The sequence below is a fragment of the Salmo salar genome, chromosome ssa09, assembly GCF_905237065.1.
Source record: "Salmo salar chromosome ssa09, Ssal_v3.1, whole genome shotgun sequence".
In the NCBI taxonomy this organism is placed as follows: domain Eukaryota; kingdom Metazoa; phylum Chordata; class Actinopteri; order Salmoniformes; family Salmonidae; genus Salmo; species Salmo salar.
The window spans coordinates 108,098,253-108,110,459 of record NC_059450.1 but is presented as its reverse complement, the minus strand read 5'-3'; the positions used below and the strand labels follow the sequence as shown (position 1 = coordinate 108,110,459).

General features: G+C 44.7%; 1 pseudogene; it reads left to right on the top strand.

Moving 5' to 3' along the window:
• The window catches only part of LOC106594318 (vesicle-associated membrane protein 7-like), an 83,452-nt pseudogene extending 76,410 nt beyond the window's left edge, over nt 1-7,042 (top strand).
• The last annotated feature ends 5,165 nt before the right edge of the window (nt 7,043-12,207 follow it).

The following is a 12,207-nucleotide window of genomic DNA, read 5'->3' as shown; positions in this document are numbered from 1 at the left end:
AGTGGTTGTATGGTAGTATGGTAGTATGGTAGGGAGTGGTAGTGAGTGGTATTCAGTGGTTGAGTGGTAGTATGGTAGTGATTGGTAGTATGGTAGTGAGTGGTAGTATGGTAGTGAGGTAGGGAGTGGTAGTCAGGTAGTGAGTGGTAGTCAGGTAGTGAGTGGTAGTCAGGTAGTGAGTGGTAGTCAGGTATATAGTGGTAGTCAGGTAGTGAGTGGTAGTCAGGTCTAGTGAGTGGTGGTGAGTGGTGGTATGGCGGTGAGTGTTGGTATGGCAGTGAGTGGTGGTATGGCAGTGAGTGGTGGTATGGCAGTTAATGGTTGGTATGGTAGTGAGTGGTGGCATGGTAGTGAGTGGTGGCATGGTAGTGAGTGGTAGTATGGTAGTGAGTGGTAGTGAGGTAGGAAGTGGTAGTGAGTGGTAGTCAGTGGTTGCGTAGTAGTCAGTGGTTGCGTGGTAGTCTGGTAGTGTGGTAGTGAGTGGTAGTATGGTAGTGAGTGGTAGTGAGTGGTAGTATGGTAGTGAGTGGTAGTGAGTGGTAGTATGGTAGTGAGTGGTAGTGTGGTAGTATGGTAGTTAGTGGTATTGTGGTAGTGGTGGTAGTATGGTCGTGGGTGGTAGTGAGTGGTAGTATGGTAGTGAGTGGTAGTATTTTAGTATGGTAGTGAGTGGTAGTGAGTAGCAGTATGGTAGCGAGTGGTAGTGTGGTAGTGAGTGGTAGTATGGTAGTGTGTGGTAGAATGGTAGTGAGTAGTAGTATGGTAGTGAGTGGTAGTATGGTAGTGAGTGGTAGTATGGTAGTGAGTGGTAGTATGGTAGTGAGTGGTAGTGAGGCGGTGAGTGGTAGTGAGTGGTAGTATGGTAGTGAGTGGTAGTATGGTAGTGAGTGGTAGTTAGTAGTAGTATGGTAGTGAGGTAGGGAGAGGTAGTGAGTTGTATTCAGTGGTTGAGTGGTAGTCAGGTAGTGACTGGTAGTATGGTAGTGAGTGGTGGTATGGTGGTGAGTGGTAGTGAGTTGTTGTATGGTAGTATGGTAGTGAGGTAGGGAGTGGTAGTGAGTGGTATTCAGTGGTTGAGTGGTAGTCAGGTAGTGAGTGGTAGTATGGTAGTCAGGTAGTGAGTGGTAGTATGGTAGTGAATGGTAGTGAGTGGTAGTATGGTAGTGAGTGGTAGTATGGTAGTGAGTGGTAGTGAGTAGTAGTATGGTAGTGCGGTAGGGAGAGGTAGTGAGTGGTATTCAGTGGTTGAGTGGTAGTGAGTGGTAGTCAGGTAGTGAGTGGTAGTCAGGTAGTGAGTGGTAGTCAGGTAGTGAGTGGTAGTCAGGTAGTGAGTGGTAGTCAGGTAGTGAGTGGTAGTCAGGTAGTGAGTGGTAGTGAGTGGTTGTATGGTAGTATGGTAGGGAGTGGTAGTGAGTGGTATTGAGTGGTTGAGTGGTAGTCAGGTAGTGAGTGGTAGTCATTTAGTGAGTGGTAGTGAGTGGTAGTCAGGTAGTGAGTGGTAGTATGGTAGTGAGTTGTAGAATGGTAGTGAGTGGTAGTATGGTAGTGAGTGGTAGTATGGTAGTGAGTGGTAGTATGGTAGTGAGTGGTAGTATGGTAGTGAGTGGTTGTATGGTAGTGAATGGATGGTGGTGAGTTGTAGTATGGTAGTCAGGTAGTGAGTGGTAGTCAGGGGTAGTGAGTGGTGGTGAGTGGTGGTAAGGCGGTGAGTGTTGGTATGGCAGTGAGTGGTGGTATGGCAGTGAGTGGTGGTATGGTAGTGAGTGGTGGCATGGTAGTGAGTGGTAGTATGGTAGTGAGTGGTAGTGAGGTAGGAAGTGGTAGTGAGTGGTAGTCAGTGGTATGCGTGGTAGTCAGTGGTTGCGTGGTAGTCAGGTAGTGTGGTAGTGAGTGGTAGTGAGTGGTTTTATGGTAGTGAGTGGTTTTATGGTAGTGAGTGGTTTTATGGTAGTGAGTGGTATAATGGTAGTCAGGTAGGGAGTGGTACTCAGTCGTTGAGTTGTTGTCAGTCGTTGAGTTGTAGTCAGGTAGTATGGTAGTGAGTGGTAGTATGGTAGTGGAGTGGTAGTATGGTAGTGAGTGGTAGTATGGTAATGAGTGGTAGTATGGTAGTGAGTGGTAGTGTGGTAGTATGGTAGTGAGTGGTAGTGTGGTAGTATGGTAGTGAGTGGTAGTATGTTCGTGAGTGGTAGTATGGTCGTGAGTGGTAGTATGGTCGTGAAGTAGGGAGTGTTAGTGATTGGTATTCAGTAGTTGAGTGGTAGTCAGGTAGTGAGTGGTAGTATGGTAGTCAGGTAGTGAGTGGTAGTCAGGTAGTGAGTGGTAGTCAGGTAGTGAGTGGTATTATGGTAGTGAGTGGTATTATGGTAGTGAGTGGTAATATGGTAGTGAGTGGTAATATGGTAGTGAGTGGTAATATGGTAGTGAGTGGTAATATGGTAGTGAGTGGTAGAGAGTGGTTGTATGGTAGTGAGTTGTAGTGAGCGGTAGTCACTGGTTGAGTGGAAGTCAGTTAGTATGGTAGTGAGTGGTAGTGAATGGTAGTGAGGTAGTGAGTGGTAGTATGGTAGTGAGTGGTAGTGAGTGGTTGTATGGTAGTGAGTTGTAGTATGGTAGTGAGTGGTTGTGAGTTGTATTATGGTAGTTAATGGTAGTATGGTAGTGAATGGTAGTATGGTCGTGGGTGGTAGTGAGTGGTAGTATGGTAGTGTATGGTGAGTCAGTGGTAGTGGAGTGGTAATATGGTAGTGAGTGGTAGTGAGTGGTGGTGTGGTAGTATGGTGGTAGTTAGTGGTAGTGAGTGGTAGTATGGTAGTGAGTTATAGTGAGTTGTAGTGAGTGGTAGTATGGTAGTGAGTGTGGTAGTGAGTGGTAGTATGGTAGTGTGTGGTAGTGAGTTGTGGTATGGTGAGTGAGTGGTAGTATGGTAGTGAGTGGCAGTATGTTAGTATGGTAGTGAGTGGTAGTGAGTGGTAGTGAATGGTAGTGAGTGGTACTATGGTAGTGAGTGGCAGTATGTTAGTATGGTAGTGAGTGGTAGTGAGTGGTGTAGTGAATGGTAGTGAGTTGTAGTATGGTAGTGAGTGGTAGTATGGTAGTGAGTGGTTGTATGGTATGGAGTCGTAGTGAGTGGTAGTGAGTGGTAGTCAGGTAGTGAGTGGTAGTATGGTAGTGAGTGGTAGTGAGTGGTAGTATGGTAGTGAGTGGTAGTGAGTGATATTATGGTAGTGAGTGGTAGTATATGGTAGTCAGGGTTAGTATGGTAGTATGGTAGTGAGTGGTAATATGGTAGTGGAGTGGTAGTGGTGGGTTGTATGGTAGTGAGTGGTAGAGAGTGGTTGTATGGTAGTGTATGGTTGTCAGTGGTAGTATGGTAGTATGGTAGTGAGTGGTAATGTGGTAGTGAGTGGTTGTATGGTAGTGAGTTGTAGTATGGTAGTGTATGGTAGTCAGTGGTAATATGGTAGTGAGTGGTAGTATGGTTGTGGAGTGGTGGTGTGGTAGTGAGTGGTAGTATGGTAGTGAGTGGTAGTATGGTAGTGAGTGGTAGTATGGTAGTGAGTGGTAGTATGATAGTGAGTTGTAGTATGCTCGTCAGGTAGTGAGTGGTAGTGAGTGGTAGTGTGGTAGTATGGTAGTGAGTGGTAGTATGGTAGTGTATGGTAGTCAGTGGTAATATGGTAGTGAGTGGTAGTATGGTAGTGAGTGGTGGTGTGGTAGTATGGTGGTAGTGAGTGGTAGTATGGTAGTGAGTGGTAGTATGGTTGTGAGTGGTAGTGTAGTAGTATGGTAGTATGGTAGTGAGTGGTCAGAACAGGCTGTGAGACAGTGTTGCCAGTTGTAGCTGAAATTTCCAGAATAATGATCAATCAAAACTTGCCCGCAAGGTCCAGTCACCTTGATAATGCTGCTCTCCTCTCACTCAGGTGACTCAGGTGACTGCTGCCCCCCTTCCCTCCCTGCCCCCCTTCCCTCCCTGCCCCCCTTCCCTCCATGCACCACCCTCCCTGCACCACCCTCCCTGCCCCCCTCCCAGACCCCCCTCCCTGCCCCCTCCCCTCCCTGCCCCCCTGCCACCCTCTTTTTCCACATTTTGTTACATTGCAGCCTTATTCTGAAATTGATTAAATAAATAAAAATCAAAAAAAATAAAATCAATCTACGCACAATATCCCATAATGACGAAGCGAAAACAGGTTTTAAAAAAAACCAACAGAAATACTTTATTTACATGAATATTCAGACCTTTTGCTATGATACTCTAAATTGAGCTCATGTGCATCCTGTTTCCACTGATCATCGTTGAGATGTTTCTACAACTTGATTGGAGTCCATCTGTGGTAAATTTAAATTTATTGGACATGATTTGGAAAGGCACACATCTGTCTTTATAAGGTCCCACAGTTGACAGTGCATGTCATAGCAAAAGGAATTGTCGGTAGAGCTCTGAGACAGGATTGTGTCAAGGCACAGATCTGGAGAAGGGTAACCACATGACCTTTGTTTTGGAGGTGTTCAGAACAAGGTTAAGGGCAGAGAAAGCTTGTTGGATACTGAGAAAGCTTTGTTGTAGAGCGTTTAACACAAAAGCCGGGAGGGGCCAGCTGAGTATTAGACTGTATCATCTGCATATAAATGGATGAGAGAGCTTCTTACTTCTTGTTGATGTAAATTTGAGAAGAGCGTGGGCCTAGGATTGAGCCTTGGGCTACTCCCTTGGTGACAGGCAATGGCTGAGTGGAATAAGGCTGTAACGTAACAAAATGTGGAAAAAGTCAAGGGGTCTGAATCCTTCCCGAATGCACTGTCAAACACTTTAAAACACAGGTTTTAAATGTGTAAGTGTCTTAGACATATCATATAGCTAAGTGTTTATAAAATGTCTAAAACACTAAAGTGCTGTATCTCCACAACAAACGTTCTGCTTTCTTCTTCCTGCTTATTTCTCTCATCTAAACATTTGGTCTGTTAAAAATGTAAGTGAACTCGCATGTCATCTGACATAATCCAAGGCAATGTTGTAGGCTTTACATTAGAGATGAGCTATTTTTACATGGTTTTAGGTACATTTTAAGCACTAGTGAACAAAGAGCCGTTTAGGAGCCAAATCAGCCAGCTCACTGAAAAGACTCAGAATGCCCATCACTAATGGCAGGGGAGATTAGGAAAACACATTCTCCAGTTTAAAGGGGCCAGAGCAGGGGTCTTACAGCGACGGGGCTGAAATGATTATGGCTGTGGGGAAGCTGGAGGAAGGGTTAGTGGATAAAAGATTGGACTGAAAGGATGTTTAGTGGAGGTTGAATAAGGCAGGAGGGGCTCGTAAGGGGAACATGACAAGTCTGCCTCTGGGGAACTCTGAGCACATGACCACACCACTGAAAAAACACACACTCCATTTGTGTGTTAGTGAGGGCTGCCTGTGTGTTAGTGCGGACTGCCTGTGTGTTAGTGCGGACTGCCTGTGTGTTAGATGCGGACTGCCTGTGTGTTAGTGAGGACTGTCTGTGTATATTGTTTACCTTCAGTCACATGAACACCATACCACTGATCCTCTCTCCCGCTCTCCTCTCTCTCTCTCCTGTCTCTCTCTCTCTCCTCCCTCTCTCCTTCTCTGTGTCTCTCTCTCCTCTCTCCTCTCCCTCTCCTTCTCTGTGTCTCTCTCTCCTCTCTCTCTCCTCTCTCTCCTCTCTCTCTCCTTCTCTGTCTCTCTTTGTCTCTCTAGAAGCACCATTCCTCTCGTTCATCAGATCGCCTGACTGAGACTCAGATGCAGGTTGACGAACTGAAAGGCATCATGGTACGCAACATCGGGTGAAATAAGACTCCAATCCTACATCCACCACTGCCGCTGTATTAGGGTCTAGGGGAGAAGTGTCTAGGGTCTGAGGATCCAGTGTATTTTAGTTTCTTGTGTTTACTCTGTGTTTCCTACAGATTTGGTGGCTCAGAGGGGAGAGAAGTTGGAGTTGCTGATTGATAAAACGGAGAACCTGGTCGGCTCAGTGAGTCACATTCTAATCTACTACAATTACTCAACAATACACCAACTATCCTACTACTGCGCCTATAACCCAGCTCAGAGCATCATTAACTTCCTCTCTCCTCCAGTCTGTGAGTTTTAAGACCACCAGCCGTAACCTGGCCAGAGCTATTGTATGAAGAACCTCAAACTTACTGTCGTCGTAGTGGTGGTGTCACTGGTAGGTACTGTCTGTCTGTTCACCCGTCTGTGTGCTGTGTGTGTGTGTGTGTGTGTGTGTGTGTGTGTGTGTGTGTGTGTGTGTGTGTGTGTGTGTGTGTAATAGTCTGAACTATGTTGTCCGTTCTCGTCAGGTGGTCCTGTATGTAGTTGTGTCTGCAGCCTGCCGAGGACTCAGCTGGCCCAACTGCATCAGGAAATAAGAGAGGGGGAGGAAGACGAGGGAGCAAGAGAAAGAAGACAAGACAGCGGACCCACAGGGGGAAAAAATCACTCTTCTCTCCTGTCTCTCCTCTTGTCTTCCAGTCAGCAGGGAGGAGAGGATCCTCTTTTGGACAGAATGGTGACACAACAAGGCATCCAGATAGTGGAGATTTAACAACGTTGTGATTGTCTTGCTTTCTGTTCCTAAACAAGAGAATGTGTTTATCTGTCCAAAGACTTGTGATTGTTGGATATGCAGCCTGAAGATATTGTGCTAGTGGAATTCAGGAAGTCGTCCATACGGCTCTCCAGTCCAGACCATGGTCCTCTCATCGTGCTGTGGCGGGATGGCCAACCCAACCCAGCTCCTGGAGAGATACTGGCTGTGCAGGCTTTTGCGCCAACCTTACCCACCTCCAGCTCCAGATTCTCCCCCCCAGTCAGTCCAGCAGATTAAGCCACTGGACCAGCATGCATCTGTACCCAGACAGAGACATTTAGCTGTCTGTAATAATTCTCTCTCTGTGTTCCTACTCTACGTAGGGCTTGGCAATATGGCCAATATATCATATCATGGTATTGTTCACATGTTTTACTGTATTTAATGTTTTTGATTAATAAAAGTTCTACATTTGCTTTATGAGTAGTGAGTGATCCCAGGGTGCTTTATGGGTAGTGAGTGATCCCAGGGTGCTTTATGAGTAGTGAGTGATCCCAGGGTGCTTTATGAGCAGTGAGTAGTGAGTGATCCCAGGGTACTTTATGAGTAGTGAGTGACCCCAGGGTGCTTTATGAATAGTGAGTGACCCCAGGGTGCTTTATAAATAGTGAGTGACCCCAGGGTGCTTTATGAGCAGTGAGTGATCCCAGGGTGCTTTATGAGCAGTGAGTAGTGAGTGATCCCAGGGTGCTTTATGAGCAGTGAGTGATCCCAGGGTGCTTTATGAGTAGTGAGTGATCCCAGGGTGCTTTATGAGTAGTGAGTAGTGAGTGATCCCAGGGTGCTTTATGAGCAGTGAGTAGTGAGTGATCCCAGGGTGCTTTATGAGTAGTGAGTGATCCCAGGGTGCTTTATGAGTAGTGAGTGATCCCCAGGGTGCTTTATGAGTAGTGAGTGATCCCAGGGTACTTTATGAGTAGTGAGTGACCCCACTGAAATAGCTTTTTGGTGAAAGCACATTTTGCAATATTCTAAGTACATAGCCCTGGCATCACGGGCTCGCTATTTAGACACCCGGCAAGTTTAGCACTCACCATAATCATATTTACTATTACAAAAGTTTGATTACCTTTTGTTGTCTTCGTCAGAATGCACACCCAGGACTGCTACTTCAATAACAAATGTTGGTTTGGTCCAAAATAATCCATCGTTATATCCGAATAGCGGCGTTTTGTTCGTGCGTTCCAGACACTGTCCGAAATAGTAAAGAAGTGTCGCGCGCATGGCGCAATTCGTGACAATAAAATTCTAAATATTCCATTACCGTACTTCGAAGCATGTCAACCGCTGTTTAAAATCCATTTTTACGACATTTTTCTCGTAGAAAAGCGATAATATTCCGACAGGGAATCTCCTTTTTCGGCAAACAGAGGAAAAAATCCCAAAGGCGGGGCGGTCGGGTCACGCGCCTAAGCCCAGTGTCCCTTGATCGGCCACTTGAGAAAGGCGATAATGTGTTTCAGCCTGGGGCTGGAATGACGACATTCTGTTTTTTCCCGGGCTCTGAGCGCCTATGGACGACGTGGGAAGTGTCACGTTAGAGCAGAGATCCTTAGTAAATGATAGAGATGGAAAAGAAGTTCAAGAAATGGTCAGACAGGCCACTTCCTGTAAAGGAATCTCTCAGGTTTTGACCTGCCATTTGAGTTCTGTTATACTCACAGACACCATTCAAACAGTTTTAGAAAATTTAGGGTGTTTTCTATCCATATGTAATAAGTATATGCATATTCTAGTTACTGGGTAGGAGTGGTAACCAGATTAAATCGGGTATGTTTTTTATCCAGCCGTGTCAATACTGCCCCCTATCCTAAACAGGTTAAGGCTTGCTTTAGTGTATCTTAACTTCTTCCAGTAGGAAGTAATTGGTCAACTATACTTTCAGAGTAGCTTCACCAACTCTATTAACTAGTAATTCTATGTATATGGCTTCCTCATTCTAACTCAACTGTGTCAGTGTGGGTGCAGGATTAAATCGGGTATGTTTTTTATCCAGCCGTGTCAATACTGCCCCCTAGCCCTAACAGGTTAACTTGGGTCAAATGTTCCAGGTAGCCTTCCACAAGCTTCCCACAATAAGTAGGGTGAATTTTGGCCCATTCCTCCTGACAGAGCTGGTGTAACTGAGTCAGGTTTTTATGCCTCCTTGCTCGCACACGGTTTTTCAGTTCTGCCCACAAATGTTCTATAGGATTGAGGTCAGGGCTTTGTGATGGCCACTCCAATACCTTGACGTTGTTGTCCTTAAGCCATTTTGCCACAACTTTGGAAGTATGCTTGGGGTCATTGTCCATTTGGAAGACCCATTTGCGACCAAGATTTAACTTTCTGACTGATGTCTTGAGATGTTGCTTCAATATATCACATCATTTTCTTTCCTCATGATGCCATCTATTTTGTGAAGTGCACCAGTCCCTCCTGCAGCAAAGCACCCCCACAACATGATGCTGCCACCCTCGTGCTTCACGGTTGGGATGGTGTTCTTTGGCTTGCAAGCCTCCCCCTTTTTCCTCCAAGCATACCGATGGTCATTATGGCCAAACAATTCTATTTTTGTTTCGTCAGACCAGAGGACATTTTCCAAATTGTACGATCTTTGTCCCCATGTGCAGTTGGAAACCGTAGTCTGGCTTTTTTATGTCGGTTTTGGAGCAGTGGCTTCTTCCTTGCTGAGCGGCCTTTCAGGTTATGTCGATATAGGACTCGTTTTACTGTGGATATAGATACGTTTGTACCTGTTTCCTCCAGCATCTTCACAAGGTCCTTTGCTGTTGTTCTGGGAATGATTTGCACTTTTAGCACCAAAGTACGTTCATCTCGAGGAGACAGATTGCGTCTCCTTCCTGAGTGGTATGACGGCTGTGTGGTCCTATGGTGTTTATACTTACGTACTATTGTTTGTATAGGTGAATGTGGTACCTTCAGGCTTTTGGAAATTGCTCCCAAGGATGAACCAGACTTGTGGAGGTCTACAATTTTTTTTCAAGCTAAGAGGCACTGAGTTTGAAGGTAGGCCTTGAAATACATCCACAGGTACACCTCCAATTGACTCAAATTATGTAAATTAGCCTATCAGAAGCTTCTAATGCCATGACATCATTTTCTGGAATTTTCTGAGCTGTTTAAAGGCACAGTCAACTTAGTGTATGTAACTTCTGACCCACTGGAATTGTGATACAGTTAATTATAAGTCTGTAAACAATTGTTGGAAAAATTACTTGTGTCATGCACAAAGTAGATGTCCTAACCAACTTGCCAAAAATTAGTTTGTTAACTAGAAATTTGTGGAGTGGTTGAAAACCTTTGTATGCTTGCAATGTTCAATGGTGGAAAAGTACTGGGTAAATGGAGATGTACTGCTTTACTTCTCAGGCTGAGAACTGTCTGCACCTGCTGATAGTCACACAGGCTCAAGGCCAAGATAGTAGAGTGAGAAACCACAGTCTAGACATGTTTTTCTCATTTTAGATACAAGGTTCCTGCCACACAAAGGGGATGCCACCCTGAAATTCTTGGTATAATCAAGTGCTTGTCAAATTGTGACTGATGTAATGTGTTCAGCAGCATTTCTTAAAGTATGGGTCGCGGACCTGTTAATGGTGGGTCAGGACGTAAATGTATTGAGTTGATTTGGCCAAGTAAAACTGCGCTCTCGGTTCAGTGCTGCTTATCAGCGGTCTCTGCTCAGTTTGGCAGCTGCAGAGAGGGAGAGGTTGTGGAGGGAGATGTCCTTGTGCATCTCGGTTTACCGGATCTTTTTCTGCAGTTTTCTTGAAAACCGATCCCACACGCTGTAGCGCTGTTGTTCAAGCCACTGACTTGTTATTCCCACTAGCCTTCACTCACCACTGTCATGAAATGGACTCATGCTAGCCACAAGTTCTGACTGAGCTCAATCTGCATGAAACGCAAATACAGTGATTTACTTTTTCTCTTTCATACAAACTTTGAGAAAAAAACTAGGAGCGCCCACAATGTGTTTTTGTGTGTGGAAGTGCTCAGTAATGAGTCTCTCAAAACCAACAAATTAATAAAACAACACGTCCTGACCAAACATCCACAACATGACGGTAAACACTGTTCTTTCAGAACAGGGCAGAATGCTTCAGGAAACAGGGCTTCAGGAAACAGGGCTTCAGGAAACAGGGCTTCAGGAAACAGGGCTTCAGGAAACAGGGCTTCAAGAAACAGGGCTTCAGGAAACAGGGCTTCAGGAAACAGGGCTTCGACAGTGGAAAGTAAGTCAACTAGCAAGGCATTGTTGTCATTTTATAACAGGTGATGAGAAGCATAAATAAGGGAGTACTAACTAACTCATAGTAGTAGATGTGAGTTCTCTTTAAAACAATCCCCTGGCCTTGTAACGTTACACAGCTAATAGCTAACGTTAGCCAAAGCAAGCTAACTAGCTTTTGAAAGTGCAACCCTAAGTAACAACACAGATGAAGATGAAAAATTATCAGGCCTACTGCACATTTTACTGTAGAAATGATGGTTGAAAATAAGTCTAGATTGAAACGGTTGCTGTTACAAGTAATCATTTTTATTCTGTACTGGAATAAACTGATTGAAGCAAGATGCTTTTTGAGGCAAACACACAGAGTTCTGGGTTGTTCATCTACAACAGGAAGTGGTCTCCTGCCTGACTGAGAACACACACACAGTTCTGGGTTGTTCATCTACAACAGGAAGTGTTCTCCTGCCTTACTGAGAACCCACTCACACAGTTCTGGGTTGTCCATCTACAACAGGAAGCGGTTTCCTGCCTGACTAAGAAAGCAGTAGATGTTCTGATCCAGTTTGGCACCACATGCCCATGTGAGTCAGGGTTCTGAAGTACAGAAACAGTCTCATTGCTGAGCATGACCTCAGTGTTGTACTGGCTCAAACTGAGTCCAGAATAGACATGCTTGTTGAAATCTTCAACCAGCCACACACCTCTCATTAAGACTGTGTGTTTCCTGGTCTACACCTGTGTGATGTGATCAGTTTATTCCAGTTCAGAATAAAAAAATATGTATTTTAACAGCAACAGTTCCAACCTAGACTGTCTATCAACAGTAATTTATACAGTAGGATGTGCAGTAGGATGTGCAGTAGGATGTGCAGTAGGATGTGCAGTAGGCCTGAATTGTTCATCTGTACTGTTACTTAGTGTTGAACTACCAAAAAGCCTGTGTCTGTTCTGTTATACATCTGTGTGATGTGATCAATTTGTTTATTCCAGTTCAGAATTAAATTGTCTTGTATTTTAACAGCACCAGTTCCAACCTAGACAGGTGCGTAAGAATAAACGAAATAAAAATAGACATGAAAATATATTTATGGGTATTTCATTGATATTCGTTTTTGTCTAAATTGCAGCATTTTTTTTAGGCATAAGGGCAATGAAATGTTCCGATATTTACGTATAGTTGCACATTTTCCTGAGCTTGGGTCCCAGGAAAACACAGAATTTCTCATTTGGGTCCCAGGCTGAAAAAGTTTAAGATCCCCTGGTGTACAGCCTCAAAAAACAGAGCAGAGCTCAGGCCTTTCAGGCAACTTGTTTCAAATCATCATTGGAGTCTCATCATGCAGC